This window comes from Fringilla coelebs, assembly GCF_963513975.1.
Source record: "Fringilla coelebs genome assembly, chromosome: 2".
Classification (NCBI taxonomy): Eukaryota; Metazoa; Chordata; class Aves; order Passeriformes; family Fringillidae; genus Fringilla; species Fringilla coelebs.
The window spans coordinates 56,350,703-56,374,790 of NC_140029.1; positions in this window are offsets into that span (position 1 = coordinate 56,350,703).

Sequence of the window (24,088 nt, forward strand, 5' to 3'; positions counted from 1 at the left end):
ACTGCACACTATCCTTCACAATTCTCTAATCTCATATCGCTTTCAGAAGGTACTCAGCAGGGCACAGGTCTGACAAACACCATGTGTTCTGGGCACCATGCCATGTGTACAGCTTGGGTGCCAGAATGTGTGAAATGGAAATGGGAGCTTTTGTTTAATAAACTAGACTTATCAACATATTCTGAGATGTTTAGAGAAGTTTTCAGCTGATCATCATAGGTGTCTCACTTGTAAGGAAGTAGAGACAAGGAGGCCCAGAAACATTTGGCTGTATTGACTCAATTTTCAGTGGCTGACCAAAATTCAATTTATGCTTCTAATGGAAAGCTGTAATTAGGATGAATTTCTAGCTTTCATCTTTCCAAGATAGCCTGGGTTTGTGCAAAGAATATTCTCTGGTACTCAAGCCTCTGCTGAGGATTTGGAGAGGTATACAAGCTTAGTGCCTTTGATGGCCTTCATTGGCTTCTCAGATTGTAATACCATATGTATAAAGGGCTGCATAAAGCCATAAGACAGATCTCAGTTGCCAAAACAAAAACATGAGCAAATAGTTTAGCAGCACTTTTTTTCTTTTTTTTTCTTTTTTTTTCTTTTTTTTTTTCTTTTTTTTTGCTTGCTCTTTTTATACTGAGCATTGGTACCAGGGTGCAAGCATGTGCCACTAACATCTTTACTATGTCTGTGCACACCCATATGCTGTAAAATATTTAGATTCAATTCTTGACAGAGACCATAATGGAACTAATTGTGTCACTTGTTGTGATACAGAGATTTATCTTTGCTCTGAGCAGCAGAGGAATGTGGTATGCAACAACAGAAACAAAGAAAAGAGGAAAACTGCAGAGAGCTTTACCACAGAACAAATCTGGAACAAGTTCTGGGAAACTAAAAAAAACTACAGCAGTGTTTCATTGCAGAGAACAATTCTGAATTAGTATTTTGCAAAGGAAAAGGGTTAGAGGTAAAGGAAATGAAGACAGAAAATACTAACATAAAGGACCAGGCTTATGCCACTTCCAATTGTTTAGCTTAGTCCCTTCAAGCCATTTCAGAGAAGACATGAGAACATACTCCCTTTGTACAATTTAGTCCTTCCAAAAAGCTGAAGTCAATATGTTTCACACCCTGCTGCTAAAACCATGACTGTTATGCCAGTTTTATTTCTACCAGCTCATTTATTCTAAAGGCATCTCTAAAATATTAAAATATCAACCTCACAGTATACATGGATACTGAAGGAATTACAAGCAACTTTCATGAAAGGACTTGAGGGCTCCAAGTTCCTTTTTTAATTTTTCACCATATCAGAGGACATACATCTGTTAATCACTACTTCTCAGCTGAAGCCATCGTTGCCTACATGGCTGCTTCTCTCCCATTTCTCCAGAAAGTTAAAATGGCTTGTTAAATCTCAGGTGAACTGTGCTGACCTCTGCCTTTGCAGCAAACCAGAAAGGAGTAATATTTTTGAAATCAAACAGCTGTTCTAGCTGAAAGGCAACCACTTACACCATCACCAAAGAGTTGAGTTGCTGGCAGAGTCAAGACTTAAAGACAGGTCTAGGAGCAGCCTCCCAGGCTGATGACAAGGTGGCATTAAATCCTGTCAATGAAAGATCTGTTCTGGTTCAGCAGATTCTGGGACTTTGGTGTTAACACCTTTTGTAAAGCAATAATCAGAGAGATTATACTGTTGATGTGCTTTATATGATAACAGATGATAAAAAAGAAGAGAATCAACATTTGAATCTGCTTTATTTAGGCAATAACCAAATAATTAGACAGTTTTGAAGCTTCTTTTATTTTTATGAAATAAAATGCAATAAAATAATTCAAAAGATGATTTAGAATTAGGTTTAAAAGGATCCAAGATGGCATGTTGCTACAGTTTAAAATATATCACCATTCATTATAAATCAGGTTTTCACAGGACTGTAACATTTAAAAACTTTCTTAAGGCTTGTATTATACATTTAATACAAGTCTGTGCTACACATATGAAGGAAAAAAAAAAATCAGCTAACCAGCAGTTTATCACTGAGAATAAAAGAAAACCATGATACCAATTAGAGTGTGTCTTCTGGGAATTCCATGAGTTTCATATGCACATTTGCACATTTACTTGGGGAGGTGACGGAGTCATCACACCTGGAAGTGTTTAAAAAAGACTGGATGTGGCACTCTGCGCCATGGTTCAGTTGAGGTGTTAGGGCATGGGTTGGGCTCGATTATCTTAAAAGTCTCTTCCAACCAGGTGATTCTGTGATTCTGTGATACCTAAGCAAAGCCTTCTCCCTGTAGCTGAATTTTTCAAGCCTGTACAATGACAGACAACTTTGCACTGCACTTTGGGCAGGGGAGGAAATAAATGAGACATAAACTTTAATGTTTACATTTTCTATGTAAATACAGCTTCCTCTTTTTCCCCCATAAAAATTTAATAGAGAACTTTAGTTTGTGGGCTACCAATGACTGCCTGGTAACTTCACCAGTAAATATAAAACCTAAGAGCTCCTGAATGCAAAAAAAACATCCCCAGACAAACCTAATTCAAAGTGCTGATCCTTAAAAAGTCTTAATTCATCCAGTGTTCTTAGCGTGCTACAGGTTTTCAGCGGCACTTATTCCATGGGTTCTTTTGGTGACCATCTGAGGAAGGCAACTGGTGGAAATATCTGGCACAATTCTCTCATAACCCATAAATAAAATGTTATTAAATATCACCTGATTCCAGTTATTAGCCATGTGCATTTGGCTCTATTATGATTATATTTCCTTGTCAGACCATATTCTTTATTTAGTATCTTTGTTTTGATAGAATCTACAAGGAAATTATTTTAATATCCAGATATATTTTAAGCCAGAGGAGAAAACGTGTAAAATACCCTGTAAATGTAACAAAAACTCCTCTATTTGTGTAGTTGACTTAAATGGAAGTAAAATAAAATGAAAGAATTGGTATGTATGTCCAATTACCTTTCAGCTAAAGCCTGACCTTCTAATCAGGTCAGTGCAGGTGGGTCTTGGCATCTTTTTAGGATTCTATTGATTTTGAGAATACTCAAACAAATGATCAAACATGTAATGCACTGAATAAGATATTAAGGCAAAACTGCAAAAATTTCCATGGTAAGAATATTAGAAAAACAATCATAAGCATTTAATATATAACAGGTTTATTTATCCTAAAAATTGCTTGTTATAGAGTAGTAGTTAAATATAATTATTATGCACTGCTTAAATTTAAATTATCGCTATGATAATATTGCTATGATAATGATATTAAAGATCAGCAACTCGTGAAGAAATTGCACTGCTTTATATTTATTATTCTTAGTTAACTTCCAACTTTCTGCAGTTTCAAAAGTAAATTTACCTATCTGCTGATAAAAGAAAGTTTTTACAATTTTTCTTTAACTGCTTCCTACTAATTTTTCCTTTCCTTTGTTTGTGTTTGCCTACTTTCAAAGACTCTGTACTCATATAATCAGTCCTATAGGACAATGTTTAAAGCACAATAACTAAAAAGATACTTATCCCATAGATTTTACTGAACAAGAGAGAAAATGCAGTGTTTAGAAGACTATTTAGATAATGTCCATTACATCCCCTTATGGTGTCACACTTTACTGAGCATGTAATAATTTGTGCTAATTTGTATAAGAACATAGCTGAGAAAGGTGTCATTCAAAAGTCAAGTCCAGCCAAAAGCTTCAGAGACACTGAATATCTGGAAAGCAAACTCAGATCTCTTTTATTCACTGTTTGTATTTTCTGTTTACATCCTTCAGTACTCCTTTGCTATTTTGAACACAGTTGGCAAATTTTCATCATCCATTATTTTGATGGCATGACATTTAATGTCTTTCCAGATCACCCATAAAGGCTTTAAATGCTAAAAATACTAGGGGTGATTAATGACTCTTCTTCTGTACCATTGTGTCTATCTGAAAGCATTACCCTTCAGCACAGGCTTCATTTATAGTTCGCAGCTAGTTCTCTATTTACATGAAATTCTAAGTTAACATTTTCTTTATATGCATGAAACTCTGAGTTAATGTTTTCAGCAGTAGAGGCTGTCCTTATCTACTGCTCTCTCCCTTCATGAATGTTTAAAATGTTCTTTAGTCTTGTAATTAATACATTGAGTGAATTTCTTTGTGACTGGATGTTGCTCACACTCCTCAGTCATCACTTGAAATAACTTTGAGGGCTTAAATTATAAGAATGCATCAAGATTTTGTTTATTGTAACAGGCACTGTTAATAAAGTCTGGCTGCCTTTTAGTTAGAAATCTTTTGTAATATTGAAGGGCATTTTAATTCTCTAGCAGAATCTAGCTATCAGCATATCTTGAGATAAATAAAAATCTAAATCAATCACAATGTTCTGAACACCATGATGAGTACTAAATCCAATCTCAGTTGAAATCTGGTCTAGAACATTTAGAGTTTATTTACCCTAAAAGCAGCTTGTTTGCACAGAGGGTTGTAGTTAACTGTAATTATTATGCACTGTTTAACTTTTAATTTCTTTAAAGATCAGAAACTTTTGAGGAAATTGCACTGATTAGTTAATGACATGCTTTATGTGATTTATTAATTATGTATCTTTTGCAATAGTTGAGTCAGGGGACAGATTTCCCCTCCTGCCATAGAAAAAATCTGACATATATTGGCAGATAATTTTCATGTTTTACCCTTAATCTTGAATTGTCCCATTTGGAGTTATAAAAGAATATGGGATTTGTAACTTTCCAGATGTGTCTTTGCTCTGGCATTTCCTTGACAGTGTTTGCTATCCATTCAAGTCCTGATATTTAGGTTTTGGAGAGTTAAGTGCAATCAGAGCATTTATTTTAATTCTTCTAAATATAAATTATAATCCTTCCATGTGAGGTATCTCACAGTAGCCACAACTGCAAGGCATGTCATCTCAAAGCCAAATTATGCTCTTTAATTTTGCACAGGTAAGAGAAATATTGGGTTCTAGAGATATGAGTGCCAGGATGGGCCTCCATTGCCAAATAACTGCAACTCCTCATAAATTACAAAATATTCCTAATTTATGTACTTCTGTGGATCTTATGCAAACCTTTCCACCAGAAGTCTGTGTTCTCACATGCAATGAGCCATACAAAGCTGTATTGCTGATCCATCCAAGTGTAGGTTATGGAAAACCATTAAAATTTTATTAATAAATAAAGGATTGCATGATTTCATTTCATTGTGAAGTTTTGACATACTTAAATTCCACATGCTAAAGAAAAAATGTAACCATTCTTTCTCAATCAATTTGCAAGTGCACGGGTTCCGGATCCTCAGATACTTTGTCAGTTTTTCAAAGTGAAAAGCCTAAAGTCAATCATTTTGGACACATGCTTGAACGTTATCATGAATATTTGGTAAATGTTTCATGCAAAAATAAAACACATTGATATTTGTTATTGTTTGAGTTCTAAGGATGTTATAGTCCCTTCTTTTAACTATTGAATAAATAATAATTTAAAAGATGTAACATTATGAATGTTATGGTTATTATCTCTGCTAGAATACCTGTAAATATTTATATTACATTTAGAGTAAACACATTATAGTTTATAGATTAACTCTTACTAAAGTTATAAAATCACTGAATAAGAAAATAAATTTTTCCTCTAAAGTACTGCTTAAAGAAACTCATGCAAACCATGCAAAGTCTAATTGCTAAATTGACTTTCTCTGAAAAATAACTGGAAGCATACTGTTATTATACTATAATATTTTTCCTGGCATTATGTTTAAAACAATATTAGTTGTGATATAAAAAGCTGAAATCTCCAATAATGTATTGTCAACAAAAACTTATTAGATAAATTTCAAGCCAACAGAACCTTAGGGCAACAAGGTGGTTGCTGTTACAGTGTTATTTCAGGATTCAGGTATTGAACTGACAAAACCAAAAGTAAAATCCCTATTTATGGCTCCACCCCAAAAAGAACTTAAGCAATCTCCAAGGATGACATGCAAAAGCTTGGGTTGCAGCCCTTCCCTGAACTTTATTGCATTTAGTCCTTGACTTCCCTTCTAACCCTTTTTTATTTAACTGCAGAAATATCCATATTATGAGAGAGAGAAGGCAAGTGTTTATTATGCACCTTAAACTCAGGTTGGAAGTGTAAATACAACACTGTGGCAGAAAAAAAATTCTGATCTTGTGCTTGAGTTTGATAAAGCTATTGGCAAAAGTTCCCTTCAGGACATGAAGTACTGATTCTGCACAGCTTTGGAAGCACTGTCAGTTTATCTGAGCTGAGTGTTGAGACAGATTCTTATCAAAGACCTTTTGGGATCCAGCTAAAAGAACAGGTATCCTTCTGCCTAGACACCATAAAGGACTCAACTGGCTAGACACATGCAGAGTGTCCCTATCAGCTTACAGTATAGCTGGGGTATCCATCTACTATGGAATAATGCTCTAATTAGGTCATTTGCTCTGAATTTTAGGCATGATGGAACATAAGGAGATTAGCCTCTACAACATTGCCTTCCAAGAATTCTGTTCTTGCCGCAAAAGAACCCAGAGCCCCAAAACACCAAAAACCTCTCCTGCGTCAGAATGTTCTGTTCTCTTGAAATTACGCTACACTTCTGCTAGGACTGAAAATGTGTGGATACAGACTGAGTTCACCTGCCTTGGTATCTTAGTGGATATACAGTGCTTTGAAATACTCCCTTCCTGTATTATATTCTATTACTTTATTTCCATGAAAATGCAATCCTGTATGAAAAAACCCACAAACATATGAAATTAGAGAACACAGGTCATCCCAAAGCTCTTCTGTTTCAAATTGTTTTCTGGGGCTATGAACAAAAAATTATGGAAAATAACAGCTTGGTCTTGGAGATAGTTCATATTTTTGAGGTGAATGCAAATGTATACTTTCCTAGATTCCCGTCTGGGAAAGTGTAAGGAAATGCACTGTTCTAGTATTTAATATTTGAATGTTCCACAGTCCATTGACTAGGTTGCACACCAAAAATGCTCAAATAAATTCTGTTTACCAAGTTTTAAAAAGTGCTTTCAATTTGGTGAAAAAAGATTTATCTTAGAAAAATACCAAGAAAAACTTCAAGAAAAACAGTTAAGAAAGCTTCAGAAGTGCATCATAACACTGCTAATTCAGCTCTTTAAAGTTTAAGGTCACCCTTGCATTCTGATTATCTTCCCGTCTGGTTTGACTTCTGATAAAAATAGAGCTGCTTATTTTAATCAGTATTAACAATTAAGTCATGTACCTTCCAATTCTTCCCCTTTTATGGAACTTGTCAGATTATAGCAGTACACCTCCCTGTGTACCTCCAGAGACTCATATAAAATCCCTGACAAGAAGAAGCTAGGTGTTCCACAGGAAAAGCCGTTTTGATTTTACATTTTCACCAAGGGGAAATTCAGCAAAAAGTAGTTAAGAACTACTGCAGTAGTCCAAAGGCATAGAAGAACCCAACAGGTCCTAAATGTATATTCTTCAGGGAAATCTTTTGGACATTGAAGCATGCATGTTTATTAATTTCAAATAGCTTGGGGTTTTGCCCAAAGACAAGAGTGAAGTAAGGATTGTGATTGTCTCACAATAGGATTCAAATTTAAAAAATTACAAGTGTGCTAGAGAAAGATCAAGCAAAATTGACTACACTTTGCTTTTGAGCCAAGGAAAAAGTAAGTTTTTTACTTTTATCTCTGTCTTCTGTTAAATCTTTCATAGAGAACAAGTATGAATAGTCTGAACATTATAACCTCTCAGTGATGGGACGGTAGTATGTGAATAGGAAGTTACCCAGCTCTAAGAACTCCCAAGTGTGAAAGTGTTTACTTCTCTTCCAGCAAAGGTACTTCAGAGAAAAGAAGCCTGATCTCAGTAATGTCTGTTTAGGGTTGTAAAACAATATGGCTTAATAGCTACAAATGGGTTTTGCTTTAATTTAAGAAAATATTTTTTTCTTATTCAGATAAATTGGGACCTAGCTGACAGATAACATGCAATGATATGAAAGTGCTTCTGAATAGATATTATTGAAAAGGTTGAGATAAATCCATCTCAAAATGACTAGTGATTTTAATGAAGTCTTTTAACATGATCAAGAGAAGTTTAAAAATTATTTGAGAAATATTCTCATCATAGACAAAGAGCAGAAAAATCCAGACTGATTCTATAATTAGAGAAACACCCCAAAAGAAAAATAGAAAGGCTTACTGAGAAATGAACTATTGAACCAAAGCACATAAGAGACTTTTGAAAAAAACTTAGTAAGTTTCTAAACACAGCCTGCACTGAGAAGTAATGAAAACATATGCCAACAGAGATGATTGAACATTAAAAGATTAATCTTCTGGCTTTTTCTCTAGTGTTTAGGCTAATCTTTAATAAATATTCTTTCTGTATTGAGTTTCATAAATCTCCACCAACTTAACCAATACTTGTCTTCAAATAAGATTTCAGGTTTTATAACCATCATTGCTCGAGGGTTACCTTTGTTGCATTAATTAAAGGAGAGCCAGAAACTGATGCAAGTGCAATTGAATGACTCAGGCCAGCTTAGTGCTTGCTCCATCTACACATGATCTTTGTAAGAAACAGCCACTTAAAGGATCCAAGGTAGTTGTGCTTCAAGGGGCTGGTACTCTGTCGCTTTCTCCATCCCAATTTCATTTGACAGTGAATATTTATTCTCAAATATGCCCAGAAATATTTCTGAAAGGTTCAGGGAAGCGCTCCTGATACAACAGATTTGGCAGAAAATCATACAAGCCTCATTTTACAGCAGTAAATAAAAATAGTGCACCTTCAGTACACATTTCCTACAGGCTGGGCAGGCCATCCCACTGACAGCAGTTTGATGCCAGGGACAGCAAGAGATGCCCAGAGCCTGAAGAGGGATCACAGGTCAGCAGGACAACACCTGGAGAGCTTCACAAAGAATTCCAGCCACTCCAGCCAGTGAATTGCCTTCATCAGGAGCCCAGCATAAATGTCTCTATGCAGACACGTGCAGTGTGGGAAATTAAAAAGAGGAGTTACAGAATATGCACAGCAAGGTCACTACCCTGGCCTTTGTGAGAGCAAACCTTGGCATCTTCAGGGAACTACTCTTCTTATGAGAGAACCATGGCATAAAGTCCTGGAGGGAAGAGTGGCACCAGAAAGCTAGTTAATATTCAGGGATGACCTCCTCCACGCTTAGCAGTGGTGCATTCCAGTGAAGAGAAAGTCAGGCAAAAACACCAAGAAGGCTGTGTGAACCAGCAAGGAGCTCCTGGACAAACTCCCGTACAAAAGGGTAGCAGTGGCAGGCAATCTTGGAGAAATGCAGACTTTTACAAGGGCATGTAATGATAGGACAAGGAGGAAAGGCTTTAAACTGAGAGTGGGTTCAGATGAGGTATTAGGAAGAAATTCTTTACTCTGGGGGCAGTGAGGCACTGGCACAGGTTGCCCAGAGAAGTGTGGATGCCCCATCCCTGGAAGTGTTCAAGGTCAGGCTGGATGGGGCTCTGAGCAACCTGGTCTAATTGAAGGTGTCCCTGCCTGTGGCAAGAGGATTGGAAAAATATGATCTTTAGGGTTCATTCCAAACCAAACCATTCTATGATTCAATGATCTTTGGAAGAATCCCAAGTACTGGGTTAAAGCATACTTTAGTACATTTGAGTGCTTAAGGTCACTTAGTGTCAAAAAAGTAGAGAATTTATTTAAGAAATATCTTGTCAGAAAGTTTCACTTTGATGAAGCACGTTGAAAAGAAGAAAGCACCAACTCTCTGATAGTACAGACAAGACCTGAAACCCAAAAAACTCCAGTTCAATTTTTGTCCCTGGAGACTCATTTGAACTCAGAGAAAGTCTATTCCCCTCACAGTGTGATTGCACATGCTAACTACCAAGTTTTTAAACCCCCTTTCTTTCTATTTCTTCTTGGTTCAATGTTTATATTTAATTATATAAAAAATGCTGAGGAGCTTTCCTGGAAGAAATGAGCAGATTTCGATTCTGAATAGTGTATGCCCAAAGGTTTCAGATCCTTTCTCTAGATTAGTCAGAATAAGAACCAGAAATCAGATTGTATCTTTCCATGGCAAGTGCCTTACCACCTGGCCCAGCCGGCCACATCCAATTAATGCACACTGCTGGATCATTTTTTCACAGACATTTTCCAGACACACACCACTTGTGTAGTGATATGAAATAAATCCTAGCTTGTTGCTTGTTGTCTCCCCAAAAATTGTAGGTTTGCTGTTAGGCCAGGACTTATTGTGGTAGCCATGACCTGTTTGTGACACTTTGCTAGTGGACAACTATTTACCATCAGTAAGGTTTATCCCATATTAACCTTCGAGCAACATAGAAAAGTTAAGTAGGTTTTCCCTAACTTCAGCAGTGAGGATGGTCCTGAAGATGAAGAGCTCAGAAGTTGTTGTTTTTTTGCTTTTTATAGTGAATCTGTTGCCTGTCTGAACACAGAAAATCCCTATAATTACATCCTTCATGAATTCACACAAAAAGTATACTGTGAATAGCACATGCCTGTCTTTACCACTCAAGCAAGCAAACCACTTTTTCAGAGTACAAAAGGAAGTTAATTTCCTGAAACCTTTCTAAAATAACCTCAAAAATAGCAATAGTATTTTCACTGGAAAAAAAATCAGATGTGAATATCTGCATTGTGAAGTTCTAATCGTTCTCATCTGGGGTTCTGTCTCTTGCTACTTCATTATGACAAAGCAGCCCAAAATTAGAGAAAATTTGGCTCTGTTCATAAGCATTTATTTCACAGCATTCAGTGTCTAGCACAGAGTGCTCTTCCAGGGACAAACAACAGGATAGGATTTATCTGACAGACTTAAGGTTAATTTAATTCATGGCAGGCCATAGCTGGCTGGGGTATTTACAACTCAGAAAAGCATGAAAGGATTTCAAAGTCTCATTAGTCCATACTGTTCTTTCCATGCTGCTTTGTAACTCAACATAGCTGGAACAGATGACCAAGGTTGTGTTCTTAATATTCTGGGTGGTGGAAACAAAAACAAAAGCAATGCCTGTGCAAAGCAGCAGCTTTGGTTTCCCTCATCTGACTGAAATGCTACACATCTATTAGCTGTATTCAGATATTAAAAATCTGCTCATGAGGATGTCTTAAAAGGCTTATTAGTTTGGGTGGTTGACTCAGCTGAAAACATAGTGATTCACATCCTTGTAATTATCTTTTGCAGACAAAACTAAGCAAGCTGCACTGCAGCTTCTGAATGAATTGAAGACAAATATTAAATGAGGGCTTATTTAAAATAGTGCTTCTTTTGGAACTGAAGAGAATTAGTGAGATTTATTGCAGCTAATATTAAGCATCTACAGTGCAAAAGATATGAAGGTTACTTCTGAAAAGAATTCCCAGTCAATATTTCTGTTCTATTCCTGAAGTACTGCAATCCACTTTTCTCTTTAAATGTGATATACTTTCTGAATTTATTAATGGGCCCTAGGTCTCATTTTGTAGTGAATTTTATAGTGAATGTCCCTCCTCACTTTCCCACTTTTGCTCATACCTGCCTGAACAACTCAATCAGTTCCTCCTGTATTAGCTTTAAGATTTTCTCAACATGACTTGGCTCTCTGCACCTGCAGCCCAGAAATCCAAATATGTCTTGGGCTGATTCCAAAAGCGCTGTGGCCAAAAGGGCCTCTCTGCTCTGCTGAGACCCCAGCTGAGTACTCTGTCCAGCTCTGGGGCTCTCCAGCCAACAAGAACATGGTCCTGTTGAAGTGAGCCTGGAGGAGGGCCATGAAGACAAGTCTCTAGAGAGCTGGAGCAGCTCTGCTTACAAAAGACAGACTGAGAGGGTTGGAGCTGCTCAGCTTGGGGAAGAGAAGGCTCCACGGAGACCTTACAGCACCTTCCAGTGCCTGAAAGGGGCTGCTGCAAGAGAGATGGAAAGGGGCTTTTTACAAGTGCATGAAGTGATAAAACAAGGGAGAATGGCTTTAGTCTGGAAGAATAGATTTAGATCAGATATTAGGATGAGATTTTTTTACTGCGAGGATGATGAAAAACTGGCACGGGATGCCCAGAGAAATTGTGGATTCTCCACCCCTGGAAGTGTTCAAGGACAGCTTGGATGGTGCTTTGAACAGCCTGGTCTGGTGGAAGGTGTCCCTGCCTGTGGCAGGGGCTTGGAACTAGATTATCCACAAGGTCCCTTCAATCCATAGCATTCTGCCATTCTATGATTTTATAAATTATACTTAACCTTTTGCAAATAAGAGCATGAGTTACTATTGCAAAAAAAAAAAATTGGTCACTGTCCATAAAAAAATTGCCAATCTGATAGAAAAATTTTATAACATAATTTTTTTTTTAAAGTGGAAAAAATATTTTGCTTAGATTTTTCCCAACCTAAATAAAGATGCTTCAATGCAAACAAGATAAACAAGATTAATAAGAAGATAAAGAGCTACTATTCACTTACTAAGGAAGTGAAATTTGACACTGAAAGAAGAAATAAAATAGGATTTAACTCAATAAACCTAGGAAAACTGAATATGTTCCTAAGTGCATGCTTATAAGTCCTTAGCAGACTTTTTCCCATCTGGAAATGTGTCATGTCACCCTATGGTCCTGTATGGCTGTACAGAAGAGAAAAGGGCAGATACACTTATGCTAAACCCACTTACCTGCAGTTAAACATCTGCTGTAGGATGAGATTAACTCCAGTCTATGTCAATGTTTATACTGTTGAATAAAAGTCTGAGCACTAATCCTGAGTGACATCAAGCAGTCCACATCAATACTTCTTAGGGTTTACTCCTTACATAGCAGAGCTGTGCAGGAGAGATAGAGGTTCAAGGCAAAAACAGAAAGCAATTTAAGATTTTAGGGCTGATCAGTACTCAGTCCTCCTCCTTAAACTTCTTTAATTCAACTGCAAGGAAAAAAAATGTTCTATAGGTGCCTGTTTCTCTCCATTGACTGCTATAAAAGGAATGAGGGACACAGGTATCCAGAAACAGTTATTTTCCATGTATGTGTTTAGTGGAATGAGGAGAGATTCATTTCTGTTTCACACTGTTACCACTTGTGTATCAGCTCATGGAGGCACCAGAAATATTTCTACTGAGCACAGCATTCAGTGAAGTAGGAGACAGTCTCATTGTTTTCATTTTAAGATACAGGAATAGACCTGAGAATAGAGATTTAATTGCCAATGCACTGTCTTTCAACTGTGAGGGAGTCTGACTTTTATATAATCATCTCTTGAGTAATTCTAGGTCTAAAGAAATTAGCTGCTAATGAAACACTAACATTACTTCAAAAGAAGTCACAACAGATGATTAAGTAGGTATATGTCTTCACAAATGAGCAGAAATCATCTCAGGGCTCTTTTAGAAGCGATTAATGTGAATTAAAAGTGTACTGATAGTACATTTAAAAGTCTGGGAATGCATAAATTGTTTATAACAGATTCATCTTTTCGTAGTCATTTAATACTGTATTCATTAGTACTGTGGAATAAAAACTGCTAAAAGTTCTGTAAAGCACAATGCAAAAAGCAGTATTTCAACACAATTGCATAGGAAATAAAGCTTAATCTCTGGGTATATGTTTCTTCTTTTACTAGCTAGAGTTACAAACTGGGAATTCAGAAAAACTGTAAAGGTTTGTTGTTCAGCTGCCGATATATTTGCTCAGGCATTTGTTGGCAAGGTATGTCCTGCGTCAGAATACTGTGAATCACAGAAATTGGGTGTTGTTCAGCTGCATAAATGACATAAGTGCCTTCTCTTGGATAAGTCTTGACTGCGCCACTTCACACTCCTCACAGTGCAGCTTACATAGAGCTGAGTTCAGTTCTTTCCTGTTCTTGTAGCTTAACCCTGGTAGGTAGCTCAGTTCCACACAGCATACTCACCTCCTGCCAGTGGCTTGGAGATAATCAGAAGGGTAAAACTGAGTTGAAATAAAGGTGCTTTAATAGGTAAGGCAATATCCAGAGCATCCTCATTAACCCCCAGCACCCCCTGTGCTCAGCTGGGGTCATTACTGCACTTGTTCTGCTTCCTGTGATGCTCATCCTCCTCTCATTCAGGTGGTTCTTCCTGCAGTACTTCTTGTAAAATGCATCTCAAATCATGGCTTACAACAATTTAAAGGTATATCCACTACAGTCTTCATGTCTGATCCCTTTGAGTCAGCAGTGAACTCTTCCCCTCGCTCCTGCTCCAGCATGACCTCATCTGTAGACCACCACTACCTCTCAGGGGTGTACCTGCTGCAGTGTGCCTTATCTAAGGACCACAGTATCATCAGTACCTGCTGTGCAGGGAATTAATCCATGGCCACTGATAGACACTTCAGGGTGTACCTGCTGTGGCATGGACTTATCTAGAGCAACAGATGCTTTGAGATGTACCTTCTCCAGCATGGACTTTCCTTGGGCCAAAATCCCTCCAGGGGGTATGTACTTTCAGAGTGGAGCAATGGAATAGAAAAATATGACTGTTTTATAAAGATAATAAACAAGATGGAGAAAAGGGGTGGGCTATTTAAAATCAAAGGGATTTTTCTGAAAAGAAAAATAAAATCTGTACAGATAAGACAGAGAACCTTCCAAATAATTCTAAGCTGAAGGAATTTGTGGAATGTGGAACACATTCTGACAGTGAGGTGTCACAGACCATGACAGACTAGGAACTAGACCCAGCAAAGGAAATCTCCTACACTGCCCTGACAAGCAATTGGTGCCTAAATTCATCGTCCTGAATCCTCTTTGGAGGGCACCTACCTCTTCCAGGCCACTGTAGTGGGAAAATAGATATTTCAAAAACTTGTTACTTGATTGAAAAGTCAGCATGGCTGAGCATAGGTAGGGAAAGTAAAAAGTTTTCTGTAAAAATCTGTGCTGGTTTTGGCAGATGTAGAGTTAACTTCTTTCACAGTGGCTGGTATAGGGCTGTGTTTCAGATGTGTGCTACATGCAGGGTTGATAAAATAGAGATGTTTCTGTTATTGCTGAGCAGAGCTTACCCAGAGCCAAGGCCCTTCCTGTGGTTAGTACTGCCACACTGGCAATACCAAGGGGGGTTGGGTGTGTCTGGGAGGCTGGGACAGCACACAGCCAGGACAGGTGACCCAAACTGACCAAAGGGATATTCCAGACCATAGGACATCATGCTCAGCATATAAAGTGGGGTGAAGAAGGAGGAAGGCGGGACATCTGGAGAGAAGGCACTTTTCTTCCCAAGCAGCCAGCCCATGTGATGGGGCCCTGCTCTCCTGGAGATGGCTGAACACTTGCCTGCCTGTGGAAAGCATTGAATTAATTCCTCATTTTTCTTTGCTCATGTGTGTGCTTTTTGGTTTTCCCTATTCACTATCTTTATCTCAGCCCACAAGCTTTCTATGTTTTACTCTTTCAGTTCTTTCCCCAGTCATGCTGGTGGGGGAGTGAGCAAGCAGCTGCACTTGGTGGCTGGCTGAGGTTAAAGCATGACAAACTCACAGAAAAGCTGCTGGACAAATGAGACTACGTACCCAACCCCAAAACCAATTTTTGATTGAGAGTTTACCTTAAGAATTTGAAGCATTAATTTTCTTAACATAAAGAAATTCAAGATGTGTTGACCACTTAATAAAATATTTCTTAATTCAGCAGACCTTCAGCTCTTTTGTGTCCGCACAATTGCTCATTCCCACTGTTGATACTGAGCGACTCTGCAGAGAGTGATCACAGATTCCATCAGGATACAGCTAGGCCTTTGTGGCCCTCCCCAGTCTCCCCAAAACCTCTCCTACCTCTGTCCAGGGACCCAGGGGGGACAAACCCAGGTCTGGACACCCAAACCTACAGTGTAGGTGCCCAAACCTGAGCTACACTGTAGGTGTGCCTGCCTCCAACCCCGGCTGTGTCACCATTTTCTCCTGTTCCGCACTGGATCTCACAATTGCACCTTGGATTTGGTTCATCACTTACCATATTGGGAGCTGCCTATGGACCCTCTAACCAGCCCTGGGCTCTGCCCACCATGCTCAGACAGACAGTCTCAGCTTGTACTCCCTTGCCATGGAGCCCCACTTCTGCAGATGCCTCTGAAATTCACAGGGACTAGGGAAGAGTGTATAACCCAGTAAGGTTATTCAGTAATCCACTGGTTTTTGTTATTGTTGTTAAATTTTTATCCAGTGCTACATAAAAATGCAAGTTGCTGAAGCAACTGAAGTAATTCTGACCAGGACTCAGTTTTATACTTCCTGGACTGTGATACTTTTTACATAAAATACAATTTGCTAGGGGTTGAAATTACTCTGCCAGAGTCTGCAGTGAGTACCCAGTGGGACCAGACAGTGAGTCAGGGATCCACTTGTGGAGAGGATAAGGAGGGACCAGAATCCAGGCAGGAATGTTGGTGCAGGGCAGACAGAGGGGCTGTGCTGGTGCTTAGGGAATCTCAGTGTGTGCTGGTGAACCTGGGGAGTATGGTCTGTGTGCTGTACTTGTGACCTTCTGCCTCTGCCAGCCCAAGAGCTTGGTTTCCTCTTTGTCTCCTCCCATAAGCATCCCTGTGATTCTTCCAGAAGTTCCTATATCCATAGCACCTGTGGCAGTGGTCTGTGAGCGTTATCTCCATCCCTAATTCACATCCCTTCATAAGTCCTTTTTCTACAATGTATACTATAAAGCCATCCATAAAACCCAATAAAAATTTATCAAGATTTTTTCATAACAAAAAAAAAAAAAATTAACATTTTCATGTCAACCTTTCTGATCAAGCAGTCTTCCCTTACATAGTCCAATATGAGGCTAATCTCTACTTTGGTAGCAGGAAAAAATCTACCCCATTTTAAGTCCTCTCAGAGTTTAATAAACAGCAATGAATAACATCAATCACACTTGTCACATTTTTCCAACAGTACAGTGAAGGTCTCAGTTTCAGATCACTTAAACTGTTTTCTAAAATAAAAGAAATGCAACTATTAAAAGGCAGTGTCAAAAGAACCATTTAAAATGGTGCAGTGGAGAGAGAAAAAATTCTTGTAAGAAATACAAGTGTTTTGATTCAAACCTCAGGAGTCAAAATGACTGTATTAAAATTGAATGAGTAAATAATCGACAGATATCCCTAGAAACCTTACAATTATGTGAAGTCACTTATGAGAGTGACTACCTAATTTATATAATTAGGCAGATAAGTATTTGTCTGCCTAAATTTGCACATCAACACCTTATTTGTCTAATCTGATAATCCCCATATGCTCCCTCAGTGAAAAGCAAAATGCTCTCATTTTGGGTAGGAATTGTAATATTTTCCGCAATAATTTAGATGACTGAACTTCACCTGTTAATTCCTTGAATATTCATGTCTGAAGAGTATTTGTTTACATTTACATACACTGCAGGTAGGATTTGACAAGAAGCTGCAAGTGCCAGTGAATCCAGAACCTGTATAAATAATACCAATATTCTTATTTTCCATTGAAACAACAAGTGCTTTCTAACCAGTACCTAGGCAATGCTTATGGTACATGACATAAATGACAATCTTGTTCTTGTATTTGTTATACACTTCTTCTAACTTATAGTAGGATTTTTAAAATGAATATAACTAGAAATAGCTCAGCTTTCCCTAGGAGAGAAAACTTCTTTTCCATTTGAACAGTAATAGGAGACACAATAATTTTTCTTCTTCAATATTTGATTGCCTCTTCTTGCCTTCTGAAATTGTGATTTTTATTTGTCAGTTATATACATCAATACATAATGATGTCCAGAATAAATTCTATTTGGTTGGCAATTCCTAGTAGCTTTGATTTATTACTCTATGTATTAACTGTATAGCCTCACATTAGTAATACAATAAAGTTGAAAAGACACCTTCAAAATTCCTTCTACCCTCCAGGTTTTACCAGCAACATCAAAGTATACAGTTTATATCAGACATCCTCCACAACCTCTTCAAATTTCTGATCATTTTACAGTAAGACATAGTGTAATTGGTTGTGCCAAAATTGTTTTTTTGTTACTGGGACAGTAACACACAGAATAATTCTTGAAGAAACATGCATAAATATAATTTTCCATAGATATACCAATGGTGGCAAAGATCAGGCACTGATGAACAGAAAAATATTAAATTCAGATTGCTTGCTTGAATACGAAGCCCTTGATCCTCTGCATAAACCTGGAAAATCAAGAACATCTACTGTAAGCCTGAGCAGGAAGTTAAGGAGAGAAGGAAAACAAGTGTCTTCAGAAATCTAGAAGAGACCTTGCCTGACCTAATGCAGAAATCTTCTTTAGACAATTTCTATCACAAAATTTCTTGTTTCTTTCCACCAACTATACAAGAAGTACAGAAAAATTGCTCAAAAAGAGGTATTTATATTGCAGACATCTAAAGTGGGTGCAATCAACCTGATCTCAGGCGTACAAGCAACATACTGGCCTCTGGACATTTAAAGAAGACTTCAAATTCTCAGACTATCACAATAGAAATGGACTAATGAAACCCTCATTCATATTGACTTTTTCACTGTTTCAGGAGTCACATCAACTCAGAGTCACTGTAGAATGACTCCATAATATGAACTGTAACATTTAAAAGAGTGGGTAGTTTCCTCCCCAAAGATCTGGAGCCTTTATTTAATAAACTATTGGTTGTTTAAGGAACAACCTGCATAGACAACAAAAATTCTCAGACTGTTTTACCTGATTAAATAAAATTGCATAAATGTAAATTATTAAGTGAAGTTTCCATTCATCATGAGTACCACTGATGATCAAGTTGGAGTTCACACTCAATTTTGCAGTTTAACCTCGCTGGATATTTTTCTTTTGTATTTCTTTAAAAATAACCTTTTCTTGAGGCATGCATAACAATGCGTGTGTATATGGATATACATGACTTATGTGCACAAAACTGAACAGTTTTGGCTGTTTAGGAAATTGGAAAAAATTAAAAAATTAATCCTATCCACTGTTTAAGTTATTGAGAAAAAAATACAATTCCTACCTAGGACACTGGGTATTTTCACTCAGAATTAATACCTGCATGCAGAATGAATATGCTGGACACAGAATTAATACCTGCATGCAGTATGAATATGCTGTGCACATATCAAACCTCTTAGAGGTTTATAAATACCATTAGCAAAGATAAATTGTGATTTTGTGATTCAGAAAATGAGAGGCAGTGTGGAAAAGATGTTTGAAAAGCATCAATGAAATAGTCAGTAAATCAGAGACCAAATGCTGCGGGTGCTTAAAACTGATGGCACAGGAAAATAAGCATTGATGGAAAAGGTCTACAACTAAAACACTTTCTTCCACAGTAGTTTGTAGATTGTTGGCCTTTTCTATTGATTTTTCTGTTTCTTTGCTGTTAAACAGGGACTGAAAGTTTCATTTGTACATCCCATTAGATACTATCTCCAGGTGCCTTTTAAATCAGTGTGCTTTCAGAAACACATTATTCCAAGTTTTCAAGCGTACTGGGGTTTTACAATCTGAACAAAACTCACTTGAAAGAGTGAGTTTAAGAATACCAATAAGAATATTCAAAAGGGACATATAATTCTCCTGAATTATAATTACCAATTGTCAGAATCACTTGTAAATTTGTGATTCTGACAAATGCTGATTATAATTCAGGAGAATTATCATGTTCAGATCTGTTCTGTAAAGGTAGACTATGGTCTCAACAGTTAGTGTATATATATTCAATACAGCATAGATTGGAAATGGTGATCAGAGAAAAGCATAAGTTTTTCTTATCTATCTATCTATCTATCTATCTATCTATCTATCTATCTATCTATCTATCTCCTGGATTTTTTACTTTGACTTCAGCTAATAGAAGCAATAAGCTCTGACTTATCTGAAAGCTTTACCTAGAAAATTCCATCTTAAATGAATCATTCAGGCGCTCACATGATGTGAGTCTCATCATCAGGCTGGAAATTTCATTCCGTGAGTCATGTTGAACTGTTCAAGTAAAAGGAATATAATGCATAATGTTTCCAGGTATTCAAAGTACCTGTGCTTCTTCACATGAGACAGCTAAAAATGATTTCTTATGATCAAAAACCAGGCCAGCTGTTATTCATGTTAATTGCCAACATCATTCCAAACAACAAATATATTTGAGTAAAATATAATGGCTTTCTGAAAAAAACACTTATGCAAGAACAGGTGAAGTATCCCTCATGATAATATTTCAGTCCAGTTTCTCAAGACTGTACAGTGTACCAGAAAATACTAAGGTTGTTTTTTTTTTTTTTTTTATCCAGGTCTCTTGAATCAGTAACAGACTACACCTCAGGGAAAAAAAAAAAAAAAAAAAAGGAGACACTAGTTCCCAACGTTGCTCAGCTCATAAGATCACACACATTTTGGGAATACTGTTTTCATAGATATATAAAATAATTGTTAAAAACAAATATAAAAACCACCAACCCCACCCTGTAAATACCAAAGCACTTTTACTATAATTTTCAGCTAATTTTATCATTTATCTGTAAAAGATTTCTTTTTCCTACATTTTTTTTATTCAGAGTTTATCTTAGGGGACAGTGCAAGGAACCAGTTTGCTGTGCAATAACTAGCTGACTGCATGATCTAATTAACACTAATTTGTCATTTCTTTCCTTCTATTTTTGTCATGGTCATTCCTAGTATTTCCACTTACTGCAGATAAAACCCTCAGAGCAGCATCTGTGGCAGCTTCAGTGTTCATGATTCATCTATTACATACAGATGCCAATAGGACTTAGCTGTCATTGATTTGAGTAGTGAAAACCAAAAAGTCCATCTAAGTATCAAATTAAAATAATCAGACATGAGAAAGGAGTAAAAAATGGGAGAAAAAGAGACATTCATTCATTTTTACCTTGAAGGCACAAAGTCTTCTTATAAACAGACAGAACTGATGCTATAGATACAGTATAAAGCTTTGTTGTTTTTTTTCTTTTTCTGGAACATGATGCATTTGTTCCTACTATGTTTAGTCCATCAGAGAACCTATATCAGAAGAAACCAAATATAAGTGCTTCAGTGCTGAAAGATCTCTGTTGATAACCAAATATGGAAGACAGAAAACATTAAGTATTATAATTTAAAATGTTCCAATGTGCCTTTTTATAGAAAAAGTAATTGCATTGATGTTAAATATTCACACTGCAAAGTAGTTTTGAAAAATTGCCCATCCTAATTTTGTCCCCCACTAAATTTCTATTTTCTAACATTACAATGCAGTCCAAGAAATACTTAAGTTTGACTTGTTCTTTTGATATTAATGCAGGCTATAAGAAAAGCATGTCAAAGAATCATCAAGTTTATTTTTCAGTCTTGCTACAAGATGACTGCTCTATTGAGACTGTGGTGACCTCACTGTGACTATTCAATGAATCTGTCATGCCTCACAGTGAAGCTTTTTACTTTATGCTAATCAGCATTCATTATTTGCAATTAAAAACATGTGCTTTTATCATTTCACAAACATTTGATTGTGATAGCTAATTCAATGCTGGCTTTGTCTTCAGTTTAAAAGAAGTGTAGACCAATTGAATCAGAGATATTGTGATAACATAAAATTACTATTGCAGATATACACAACTATCCTATTGCAATGTTAAGGGATCCATGTAGGTCACACTTTTAAGAGGGTTTAGATCTTGGCACAGTAATGTCATATAGCACTGCTATTCTACAAACTCTGGTATCTTTTATCTCAGCGGTCTCTGTAGTGATCCACCATGCCGATGTTAAACTTTTTACAGTTTTTCAAAGAAAAGCACTTATTCATCTAACAAATGACATCATTATACTCTGAGAGAAGCTTTACTATTTATGAAAAAGCTGTATTAAATAATTTCTATATTTTATTTAAAGAAATCATTTGTAATTAAAAAATATTAGTCATATTTAAAATATTTCTTTTCTGGGAAAATTCATACATGCGTTTCTATTTTCTTTGTCGACATTTATGAATTATTTTCTGTGTTTCCATTTCTTTTATAAAACTAAATCTTTTGCAAAAATGTAATTTTCCAATGTCCTTATTTTCTTCACAGTCAGTGGGTGACATCAGAAAGTTTCTAAAATGTTTAACATTGACACAAGCTCTATTACTCCTCTTCATCTCTTTGTATTCACATGAATGCAATAATGCCAACAAGGTATTTTAAATTTCAAGATTGTCTGTCAGCTAGTTCAAGTAACCAGTTAGTTTTTCAAAGATTGCCTTCTGCTTCATTGGATTTGAAGTCTACAATCTCCTTTTTTTCTAGTGTTTTGCAAAGATACTAGCATGGCTGAAAATCAGTGAAATAGACAATATAGTTTATTCCAATCACAGGAAGAGGCTGCAGGTGGGGGTATTTTACAGACCAAGGAAATTCCCTGTTTCTATATTCAGTGTTCATGCAGTCAACATCATAACAGTATGTACTTAATTAAATAAAAATCAGCACAAACACAAATACTTGCTCTTATTTATGGATAATTCTAATGTTGAAACTGGTATACATCATTGGAAATAAAATGCCTATCATTTTGAAAAGGTGGATGTTTATGCACATCTTTGTTGTCAGATATGCCAGAAAAGCAAAAGCATGTCCTTTGCCAATGAGTTTTTCACTTTTGTTTTGAAGACCCACAGAGATCTGGTGTGACAATCCTCTGTGAGATATAAAAAGCTGTTAGGTGAATACCTGCTTGAGATCAAAATTCCAGAATTTTAGTAAAAATATTCTGCTGCAGCAACACTGAAAGGCATATTCTCACTTAAAAAAAAAAAATCAGAACGCCTTTGTTCTTTTTTACTTTTATGTAACAAACTGTTTTTTTCCCAAGGCAAATAAATTAGCAATTAAAGTCAGGTAATGAGACCCTGCAAAGTAGTTGTTTTGAGATGGACATAAACTACTACCCACAAGTCTTTTTTAAACTTCAGCCAATATCTGAGAATAAGTGCCAGCTGGTAATTATCCAGTTTCATCAGTCCAAATGTTCTTTCAATTAATTTGTTAAATACTACTAATATTGGCTTCATGCAATCTAATATAGTTTCAATGATTCTCTGAAAACACTGTGTCCAACAAGGTACTTCAGGAATCCTAACAGCAGTGGAAAAATTTGCCATCTTTTTCATTGATATTTGTGTTTCACAAGTGGTCTTGCAAGATCTTTAATAATATTTAATTGGTGCATAGAACATACACTAAAGTTTTTTGTTAAATTGTTTTACTAAGAAGAAAATACAGTAAAAGAATAATGCAATAGAGAAAATCATTGGGAAGGGTTAATATATTGCTGTAGGAATATATGAGCCACACCATGGTTGCCCAGGCCAAATCATTAAATGAAAGAATTTGAGACAAGCACAGTTTACAAAAGACACAGATTTATTTACGAAGTTCTATTGATCATAAAGAGCATTTTCTGACAAAAAGAGATCTCATAAATATTATTTAATTAATGCAAAATTGTTGCAATTTTGCCATTTTCCCCAAATTTCTCTCAGCTAGTAGTGAATCAAATGCAAAAATTACTCCCATGGCTGTCCAGAAGATTTAGTTCCATCATTTCAGTGGATGATTCATGCTTTATTGACCCCCATGCTGCATGAATGGGCTTCAGAACTGTTCCCGATTGCATGTCAAGACATATTCTATTACCATCTGTATGGCAGTTGTCTTTTGTCAAGTGGGCAACTTTCCTTATCTCTCACTCTGAGTGATCACAATCACTCCTCCCTTGGGAGGGGACATCTGCTGATAACAGGCTATTGAATCATTGTATGGCTGATAAGAACTATAACATTCCATTGTGAGATGCTCCGCCCAGAGGGAGGAGCCAAGCATTCCTACCCAGATATAATCCAGAGGTTCTGAAACACCAGCACAGCTTCTCCACTGGGTTCCCCAGAGGAACAGCAGCTGCTTCTTCTTCCATGGATCTTTGGAGGAAGAATACATCCTTTTCTACAGGACCCCCTGCTCCAACAGAACCACACCTGACACTTCAGGAGGGCTGCAGCCATATTTCCAACTGGACTGCCACTA